This window comes from Hordeum vulgare, chromosome 5H (assembly GCF_904849725.1).
Source record: "Hordeum vulgare subsp. vulgare chromosome 5H, MorexV3_pseudomolecules_assembly, whole genome shotgun sequence".
In the NCBI taxonomy this organism is placed as follows: Eukaryota; Viridiplantae; Streptophyta; class Magnoliopsida; order Poales; family Poaceae; genus Hordeum; species Hordeum vulgare.
The window spans coordinates 538977385-538988385 of record NC_058522.1 but is presented as its reverse complement, the minus strand read 5'-3'; the positions used below and the strand labels follow the sequence as shown (position 1 = coordinate 538988385).

At 40.1% G+C, this 11001-nt stretch overlaps 1 non-coding gene and 1 pseudogene across 1 annotated transcript; both read left to right on the top strand.

Moving 5' to 3' along the window:
• The first annotated feature begins 5220 nt into the window (after window positions 1-5220).
• Window positions 5221-5307, top strand: LOC123400755. The gene has a single exon (XR_006610965.1). It is a non-coding gene; the product is annotated as a small nucleolar RNA SNOR75 (small nucleolar RNA).
• Window positions 5308-5423: 116 nt separating this feature from the next.
• Window positions 5424-5515, top strand: LOC123400756 (annotated as a pseudogene).
• The last annotated feature ends 5486 nt before the right edge of the window (window positions 5516-11001 follow it).

Here is an 11001-nt window from a genome sequence, read left to right as displayed (position 1 = left end):
GAAGGTTTTTTCGATCCTAAGAATGCTAACAAGGTGTCCAAGCTCCAGCGATCCATTTATGGACTGGTGCAAGCATCTCGGAGTTGGAACAAACGCTTTGATGAGGTGATCAAAGCATTTGGGTTTATACAAGTGGTTGGAGAATCTTGTATTTACAAGAAAGCGAGTGGGAGCTCTGTGGCGTTTCTAATATTATATGTGGATGACATATTGCTGATTGGAAACAACGTGGATTTTTTGGAGAGCATAAAGGATTACTTGAATAAAAGTTTCTCTATGAAGGACCTAGGAGAAGCTGCTTACATTCTAGGCATTAAGATCTCCAGGGATAGATCAAAACGCCTGATAGGACTTTCACAAAGCACATACCTTGATAAAGTTTTGAAGAGGTTCAAAATGGAACAGTCCAAGAAAGGGTTCTTGCCAGTTTTACAAGGTACGAGATTGAGTAAGACTCAGTGCCCAGCAACTGATGAGGATAGAGAGCATATGCACACCGCCCCCTATGCTTCAGCCATAGGTTCTATCATGTATGCAATGCTGTGCACTAGACTAGACGTTAGCCTGGCCATAAGTATGGCAGGTAGGTTCCAGAGTAATCCAGGAGTGGATCACTGGACGACGGTCAAGAATATCCTGAAGTACCTGAAAAGGACTAAGGAGATGTTTCTCGTGTATGGAGGTGACGAAGAGCTCGCCGTAAAAGATTACGTCGATGCAAGCTTTGACACAGATCCGGACGACTCTAAGTCGCAAACCGGATACATATTTATTCTTAATGGGGGTGCGATAAGCTGGTGCAGTTCCAAGCAAAGCGTCGTAGCAGATTCTACATGTGAAGCGAAGTACATGGCTGCCTCGGAGGCGGCTAAGGAGGGTGTCTGGATGAAGCAGTTCATGACGGATCTTGGAGTGGTGCCAAGCGCACTGAATCCAATAACCTTGTTCTGTGACAACACGGGTGCCATTGCCTTAGCAAAGGAACCACGGTTTCACAAGAAGTCCAGACACATCAAACGACGCTTCAACCTCATCCGCGACTACGTCAAAGGGGAGGACGTAAATATATGCAAAGTGCACACGGATCTGAATGTAGCAGACCCGCTGACTAAACCTCTTCCACGGGCAAAGCATGATCAACACCATAACTGTATGGGTGTTAGATTTATTACAATGTAATTCGCATGATGATGTGAGGGCTAGATTATTGACTCTAGTGCAAGTGGGAGACTGTTGGAATTATGCCCTAGAGGCAATAATAAATATAGTTATTATTTTAATTCCTGTATCAAGATAATCGTTTATTATCCATGCTATAATTGTATTGGATGAAGACTCATTTACATGTGTGGATACATAGACAAAACACTGTCCCTAGCAAGCCTCTAGTTGGCTAGCCAGTTGATCAAAGATAGTCAGTGTCTTCTGATTATGAACAAGGTGTTGTTGCTTAACAACTGGATCACGTCATTAGGAGAATCACGTGATGGACTAGACCCAAACTAATAGACGTAGCATGTTGATCGTGTCATTTTGTTGCTACTGTTTTCTGCGTGTCAAGTATTTGTTCCTATGACCATGAGATCATATAACTCACTAACACCGGAGGAATACTTTGTGTGTATCAAACGTCGCAACGTAACTGCGTGACTATAAAGATGCTCTACAGGTATCTCCGAAGGTGTTCGTTGAGTTAGTATGGATCGAGACTGGGATTTGTCACTCTGTGTGACGGAGAGGTATCTCGGGGCCCACTCGGTAATACAACATCACACACAAGCCTTGCAAGCAATGTGACTTAGTGTAAGTTGCGGGATCTTGTATTACGGAACGAGTAAAGAGACTTGCCGGTAAACGAGATTGAAATAGGTATACGGATACTGACGATCGAATCTCGGGCAAGTAACATACCGAAGGACAAAGGGAATGACATACGGGATTATATGAATCCTTGGCACTGAGTTTCAAACGATAAGATCTTCGTAGAATATGTAGGATCCAATATGGGCATCCAGGTCCCGCTATTGGATATTGACCGAGGAGTCTCTCGGGTCATGTCTACACAGTTCTCGAACCCGCAGGGTCTGCACACTTAAGGTTCGACGTTGTTTTATGCGTATTTGAGTTATATGGTTGGTTACCGAATGTTGTTCGGAGTCCCGGATGAGACCACAGACGTAACGAGAGTTTCCGGAATGGTCCAGAAACGAAGATTGATATATAGGATGACCTCATTTGATTACCGGAAGGTTTTCGGAGTTACCAGGAATGTACCGGGAATGACGAATGGGTTCCGGGAGTTCACCGGGGGGGGGGGGCAACCCACCCCGGGGAAGCCCATAGGCATTGGGGGTGGCACACCAGCCCTTAGTGGGCTGGTGGGACAGCCCAAAAGAGCCCTATGCGCCATAGGAAGAAAAATCAAAGAGAAAAAAAAAGAGGAGGTGGGAAAAGGGGGAAGGACTCCTCCTTCCAAACCTAGTTGGACTCGGTTTGGAAGGGGAGGGCCGCCCCCCTTGGCTCGGCCGAAGCCCTTAGGGGTCCTTGGACCCCAAGGCAAGGCTCCCCCTCTTCCCCCTATATACGGAGGTTTTAGGGCTGATTTACACAACTTTGCCACGGCAGCCCGACCACATATCTCCACAGTTTTACCTCTAGATCGCGTTTCTGCGGAGCTCGGGCGGAGCCCTGCTGAGACGAGATCATCACCAACCTCCGGAGCGCCGTCACGCTGCCGGAAAACTCTTCTACCTCTTCGTCTCTCTTGCTGGATCAAGAAGGCCGAGATCATCGTCGAGCTGTACGTGTGCTGAACGCGGAGGTGCCGTCCGTTCGGCACTAGATCGTGGGACTGATCGCGGGACGGTTTGCGGGGCGGATCGAGGGACGTGAGGACGTTCCACTACATCAACCGCGTTCACTAACGCTTCTGCTGTACGGTCTACAAGGGTACGTAGATCACACATCCCCTCTCGTAGATGGACATCACCATGATAGGTCTTCGTGCGCGTAGGAATTTTTTTGTTTCCCATGCGATGTTCCCCAACAGCTACCTGCTACACAGTTGGTTCACCTACCGTTGACGGGAATTGACAACTTCCGTCGACGCGGCAACGAAGGCGCCATTGATACAATTGTTAGGAATAGTCTGCCGTCAACAGATCATTTCTGACACTGTTGTTATCATATTACTTTGCTGTTACTACTGTGCTTGCAGATACAAATCTTTTAGGTGTGGTTGAATCTGACAAATTCAGTTGCTAATACTCGAGAGTATACTCTCACCTCCTGACTGGCTTATCAACAAATTGGGTCAAATACTCTACCCTCGAAAACTGCTGCGAACCCACGCGCTGGTGGGCCATCAACAACATTCTTCTAGTCTCATTACTAGGGAGTGCTTTCAGCATTCTTCTGGTGCCGCTGCAGGGGAAGGTTTGTTGTCATAAGCATTCGTCTAGCTAACGTCAGAGATTGTAGGATCAACACTTTTCTGGTGCCATTGCCAGGGAAGCACAGCTGACGTCAGCGTCCCGTCACTATCACCGGTTCTCTGCCTTGTCCACAATGACACATGCGGTCCACGGGCGCATGCGGTTGTACTCGTCTAGGTGAATCGAGAGATGAGAAAGGAAATACCGAGAAAAATTCCAAGCTGAGGTGTATGTCGAAAACCGCTAAATGCAAGTTTAATATGAGAAACTCATGTAATTTTTTCAAGCCGGAAAACAATGACCCAAATATCAGCGGGTTTCCTTTACATGGGAGGTATATATTTTAGTCTGTCTAGGGCATATCAAATGTACCCTAATTATTGCACATCTAAGTGACTCAATCATGCACAAAAAGAAAAAGAAAACGGAAATGATAAATCCTAAATGTTCAAATTTGAAGCATGGAAACCCAAACGCTTTTCATGGCAACTTTAGTTCACGCGATGTGTGCAAAAATGGCATTGTTCTGACCAAAAAACAAACTGAGACAAAGTTGCCACCCTGCATCAACTAAAGTTGCCATGAAAAAACATTTGGGATGAGTGGATGACATATTTGAAATCCGAATGTTTGGTGTTTATTGGGGCCCAAAGAAAATACCCACATAAATCTCCATGTAATATTAATGACATAGGATTTAGATATACAATACTTATGTCGTATCTAGACATGCTCTAGCAAAACTGTATTTTACGAAGGGATTCAGCTCGAAAACAAAGTTTCAGTCAAGACCTCAGCATCCAAGTTGCAGCTGACGCTTGCCCTTGCACCTGAGTTTGAGTGCTTGGGCCAGGATAACCATGTGCCTGGGTGGAATAAAGCCACGCAAGCCATCGACTCTCCAGGACGCATACCAAACATCCACACCTTATGACTATGAATCAAACCAAACAACCTCAAGAATCATTATTGTTTAACAAGTTTTCACGATGCCACTCATTTCGAAGTCTTGGTGCTTGAGTGTACCATATTTGCATCAACAAATCATTTTATCTTCACACGAGTTGTACCAAACAAAAGAGGCTAAAATGTGTTGAACATGTGTTTGGTTAGGACGACAAACATTGTTAATCACAGGTCACAAGAATATTCCCGTCCCTGTGTGAACTAACTTCTAGGAAGGGAACTGCAAAGATGATACTCTATGCTACTTGTGCCCCAGTTGCTTGAGGTAATAAGCTTGCACATGGTGAAGTTATTTTCAAGTCCCTCCCCCTACAACTTTCATGTATCTACGTACCGTCGCAAATATGAATGGTGGTGAGTGAATGATAGAAGGTATCAATCTATTACTAGTGGAATCTATCATTTGACAATGGCTGGCAAAGAGGTCGTGCTCAAGGTCAGGGCCTCACATATTTCACACTTGAGTGAAAATATCTTCTGCATCACGGGCTAGCTTAAAGCCGATGTGACCAAATATCAATATTTTCTCATGGACACTTTTTATACAATGGAAGAATCACTAGGATGAAACATTCAATGCACACACCTAATTTTGGTAGGTGTGTACAAACAAATAGCAACCATGCTACACAATGATATGGTAACCTGGAAACAACCACTTTAATTTAAACCACCGACAAGAAGCAACACATAATTTTCTTTGTGTTGCTACTACATATTAGATGGAGTGTGTGTGCACGTGTTTATAAGAAAAGATTTTCTAGGCCACCCATGAGCCATGACATTCAAGCCAAATCCTTGATATACCAAGGATTATTGTTCTCTATGATGATGAACATCAATTAAGAGTCTGATGTAATCTATTATACTAAATCATGTGGAATATTGAGGCATTTGTTTGGGAGAATACTTATTAAACTTGCCTCGGCCTTTAATTTGTCTGCTTTTTCGTCATTATGCATGCGTATTTGTTTTGCTTGACTAGTGATGGTAGGTAGAAATAGTTGATATTGTTGTGTTTGTTCTTTTTGGTGATTAAAACATATGACAAGTGTGATGTAACCCATTGTATTCTGTTAAACCATGTGGATAATCAAGGCATTTGTATGAGAGAACATGCTCAGTCTTTAACTTTGTGACTCAATTTTAGGATTAACTGCATTGTTGGCCCAATGAGGAAAACAATTGTTGTATGATCCACCTGATGACAGAATCTTCCTTCATATTCGAAGTTCAAAACAACTTCATATTTGCTCTCTTCTGGAGAAAGATTCATCTCACTCTTACATTCTTATATGCTTTCTGTTTGTTCATCTAACCCACTAATCATCACGGGATGAGGCCGATCAAATCTGAACACTTAATACTCATGTTTGCAACAATTAAACTATATTGTTGTCTTCTCCTACTTTGTACTCTTTACGTTTTAAAATATATTGCACATCCTTTTGCAATTATATGTGGTGGAAAAATAAGACAATGAGGAGGATCAAGAGGAAGCTCCAAAAGATGAGGCATGAGTCAAAGTACATGAGCAACAAGGAGAGGAAGCTTCATCTTTCATCATTTTATGGGTCCATCTCGGCTCATATGTCCCGGTGGTTCTTATTGTGGGAGATGTGAAACTTTGTAATATGATGATGATTTGATGACCATATTTTATTTTATTTTATTTCTGAGTGTTAATCACTCATCAGATATTTGTAACACAAAAATATAATTTCCTGCTTTCCTCTAACCATCTGAGCAAATTGTTTGGCTCATCAACATGTTATTTTGTGACGTGGTACTTTCTTCAATCTTTTGGTTCAAACCATGCCAAGAAATAAACATGTTTCTATTTCTATGGCATGTTTGCCTGCGCATCGTGGTTAGCTATTGAATGGAAGGATTGCTAATCTGTTCTCTCACTGAGAGGTTATTGTTTTTCTTTCTCTTGTACATTCGTGAAAAGGAGTAGGATGTTATGCCACCCACTTGGAGTTTACCCTTGCATGCAGTTTGATCAAGGATTTCCCATTCATAATAAATACTGAATTTAGAGAAGTCACCCAGATGTCGACCATAAGAAAATAATATATTTTATATCTGAAATGTGCCACTTGGGCGGAAAGAAAAAAACTCATCTCTCAAATTTTTAGAGTAATTCCACATGAGGTTGGTGGTGAAACATCATTTGTACTTTCTCCAAAGGAAGAAAATTGCTAATACCCAATAACACATACCTAATCATCTTGCGTGTAACATCCCAAAATTTTAAATTTTGGAATATTATATTAAATAAGTGATTATAATTGCTTGAGTGATTGTTGTTTGAAATTGAGTGGAATTTGAAACTTTTGAAAACTTAATGGGGGTGGGAATAAAAGGACTTTCCCATTTTTTTCCTTGATGACAATTTGAATTTCAGTTGAAAATAATTCAAATCAAAAACTTTATGCCACTCAAGGATTTTCATGAGAGAAGATAATAGAACTTCTTCAAAGTATGAAATAGAGTCTGAAGTTATGAAAAAATGTTTTTGAATTCACTTTTGGAAAGTTTTCATTTTGAGTTTCATATTCCTTTCCATTTACTCAAATAAAATTAAGAGAAAAGGAAATATGACTCCTTCAAATATTAGAAAGAAAATGTGGAAAATGAAATATCAAACCAACATAAAGTTATTTGAAATCCAATTAAAACTTATTTTTGGAATCTTCAAAAATATATATTTTCAAACAGTATTTTTTTCTGGCCTTTAAAATATGTTCACATTTTAAGATGAAAAATTCAATATATAACATGTCTATATAAGACTTTTTTATTCTTCTTTTCTATTTCCTTTCTTTATGTTTTTAATATAAAAAGAGAAAATGGCTGCAGCCCACCAACGCATGAGAAGAAGGCCCAGCGCACCCCGGGCCATCTTCCACCTCAGATTCACGTACATGTACACAAAAACAAGAACTACATGGCTTGCCCTTTTCCTTCCCTCCTTCCATTGATTTCTTTCCCGGAATCACTTCGGTGTCTACACAAAAATTGTGGAGAATATTATGACGAATACATTCAGGGAACTAAATCTCGTTTTAATGCGGTGATTATCCAGAAATACCTTCACCGACACCATTAATGGCCTCCAGAAATCTCGCCTCGGATCTCCTTGAACTGACCTCCCCTCCTCCTATAAAAGGGACCCCAAGAAGCATCTCGATCCACTTAATATCCACATCAAAAAGAACCTTTCTAATCGTCCTACTCCACAAGGAATTGCTCATCGGAATTCATCAACTCCGACGACTTCTCAACACCCGCTCGAGGCTCGGTTGACCCTTCCTCGATAGGCCTCCCCGGAAGTAGCTGCGACACCCTCCTCTCCGTCACCTCTAGAAATCTCGTATTTTTTTTAAAAGAGAGCAATTTTAGAAAACTCATAACTATTAGCCTACTTATCCAAATTGAGTGATTCCAATTGCTATGGTTTCACAAAAATATGTAGTTTCTGTTAGATCCAAAAAATTCATGTTTAAACATTTAAAAATTGAATTTGGATAGAATTGCTTTAAACTCTAGATTGTGAATATCTTTTCATAGAAAATAGGTTTTTATTTGATTCTTTTTGCAATTTGTCAGTAGGTCTATTGCCAATCAAGTAGGGTTTCAAAAATTATTTTTGGATTAATTTAAAATTGATTTTCAGCAAAAACAGTACTGTTTCAACTGTAGATTTGTTTTATTCTTAACTATTTGTTTTTAATTCTTATTAAGTATTTATTTTTTGTCACTTTTGACAAATTATAATATTTTTTCTGTTAGAAATTAGTATACAATTTTATTTATTAATTAAAATTATTTTACTACCATTTTGTATTAAAAATTGTATAGATCATAACTAGAGTTGTATAATAGCAATTAGATAGATTCTTTTTACAATTAAAACTTTGAGAAGAATACTTTCTGTTAAGTTATTAGTTTAACATTTTTATTTTATGCTAATTTATTAGTTTAGTGTTTTAACTAGTGGTTAAGTTTTATTTAGGGAAAAACTATTTTTTGTTGTATGTTGTGAATCTTTATAGTTTTCCTGTGAAGTTTTCTTTGGATTTTATTAGGTTTTATTTTGTTTTCAACTTTATTTTTTATTTATTTTATTTATTGATTGTTAGTTTGAGTTCTAGAATGCTTGCTAGATGTGATTTCTTATGTAAATGCAATATTTGATTATATAGATTTATCTCGGAGAGTGACGAATAGTACTATGAGTAAATTTCTGAGAGCGGTATAATCTTCACCAACTACACGAGGCAAGTTTAGATTGATCATCTCTTTAAAATTCCTATCTTTTATTAGTGCCACCTTCCATCTTGCATCAAGTAGGTAAACTGAAATTGCAGTCCTTGAGTAGTATCATGAGGTAGGAACCCCAATACCCTTGTTACCAAGCCCCGCGAATCAACGAATTGTTGTTATTGCTAATTCTTAGTAGACAGGGAGTGGTAAAAATGATTCATGAAAGTTGTGAGAGTCAAGATGATCTAAACCAACCTCAAGACTTCAAGACTTCAACAATTTCAATACACTTCTAGATGGACTAATTGCAAGGAGAGGGCATATGGGATCCTGGAGGTGTACGAGTGATCACCCAGTTCTACGACCTTGCGAGGGGATCATGTTGATGCACCAGTGATCACCAGTTCTACAACCTTGCCAGGGGATCCTAGAGATGTACCAGTGATCACCCAGTTCTATGACCTTGCGAGGGGATCCTAGAGATGTACCAGTGATCACCAGTTCTATGACCTTGCCAGGGATCCTGGAGATTTACCAGTGAACACCCAGTTCTATGACCTTACCAGGGGATCTTGGAGATTTACGAGTGAACACCCAGTTCTTTGACTGTGCTAGGGGATCCTGGAGATGTACCAGTGATCACCCAGTTCTATGACCTTGCTAGGGGATCCTCGAGATGTACCGGTGATCACCCAGTTCTATGATCGCGCCATGGGATCCTGGAGATGTACCGATGATCACCTAGTTCTATGACCTTTCTAGGGGATAATGGAGATGTACCAGTGATCTCCCAGTTTTTTAATGGCCACCCAGGCTCAAAGAGATTGACAGATTTTTCAAGACCAGAAGCTTTCATGTGCAGTCGCAATCTATTATGGTCTCTAGCATAGTTGAGTACTTTGAAAAGACTGTGTCTCGATCATCCTATTCTCAAATACCACGCAGTGCAAGGACTTCAAAGGAGGCGATCAAGTCTTGGGGGGAAAGTGTGCAAACCTCTGCACAGTGTTAAACTAATCGATTAGTCGTGTCCCCTGTTACAAATAGTTTGAGCGACTCTAATTGGATTATCTGGATATTCTCAACATATGATACATTAAATTAACTTGGGATTTATTACAACTATGGGATATGAGAATTTGGTTGGCGGAACCATCTCATTAATGACATCAACTTTGTAGTATGTTTTGATTATTTTTAGTTAGGGAAAAATCAGCTTTTATGCAAAAATTCACACATAGAGCCTCGACTACCATATTGCATATAGTGTTAGACTTATTTTCATATACCTTCATATGTGATCTTGCGAGTACATTCGATGTATTGACCTACACGGCTGCAACTTATCGTGTTGCAGGATTTCTACGACGAGTAAGAGTTACGTTGCAGGGTTATGGTCTACACTCAATTTGCCGTTGGCGTTGATGGGACTCCACACCCTTATTGATTTGTTTCCGCTGTGATAAATAAGGTATACTCTTGATCTATGGTATTTATTTTACATGTGATTTTTTGGTATTTCATCGAAGTACTGTGTGTGCCCACATACTAATCCAGGGGTGGCACACAATGCATAGAGACTTGACCGTATTGTGTCGGGTCGCTACAAAGATGATATCACAACACATGTTGACTGTAGGATGTGACCCTACAAACTGGAAAGCCTTAGGTAAGGATATCTCTAAAACTTTATTTTCAAAAAGATCCTTTGCTTCTCATCTTTTTCTGATTTGATCAAATAGCCCCTCTTACCTCAAATTGTTATAATACACCCCTCTCCCTTTTGACCACACGACGAATCAACTAAGGACCACCTCAGAGTAAAAAGATCGAAGCTACAACAACTGAAGACTCCGAATACCCTAAAGAATCCCAATATCTATATGACCTTTATAAAGGCGTCTTCTTTGAACCTACCACAGAGCTGTAGAAAACATAAAGGGTAATGAGATCATGTCAAGTGATAAATGTCCAGTACTATTGGCAAGATTTACATACCTAGCAGAATTCACAACGATAGAAGGTTGTTCACTGTATGGAGCGTCACTTGGATCATCATTTGGATCCTCACTTGGATCATCATTTGGAGGATCTTTTGGATCATCTTTAAAATCATCATTTGGATCATTGTCAAAATCATGCGGCCGTTGGCCATCATCCGTTGGAACCTTGTCCAAATCCTCATCTGTTGCAACCGGCTGTTGACCATTATTTTCATCATCTGTTGCAACCGGTTGTTGACCAACATTTTCATCGAAGCCTTCATCAAAACACTCTCCGAATGCTAGATCTACTGTGTTCTCACAATACTTACCGAAATGAACAGACC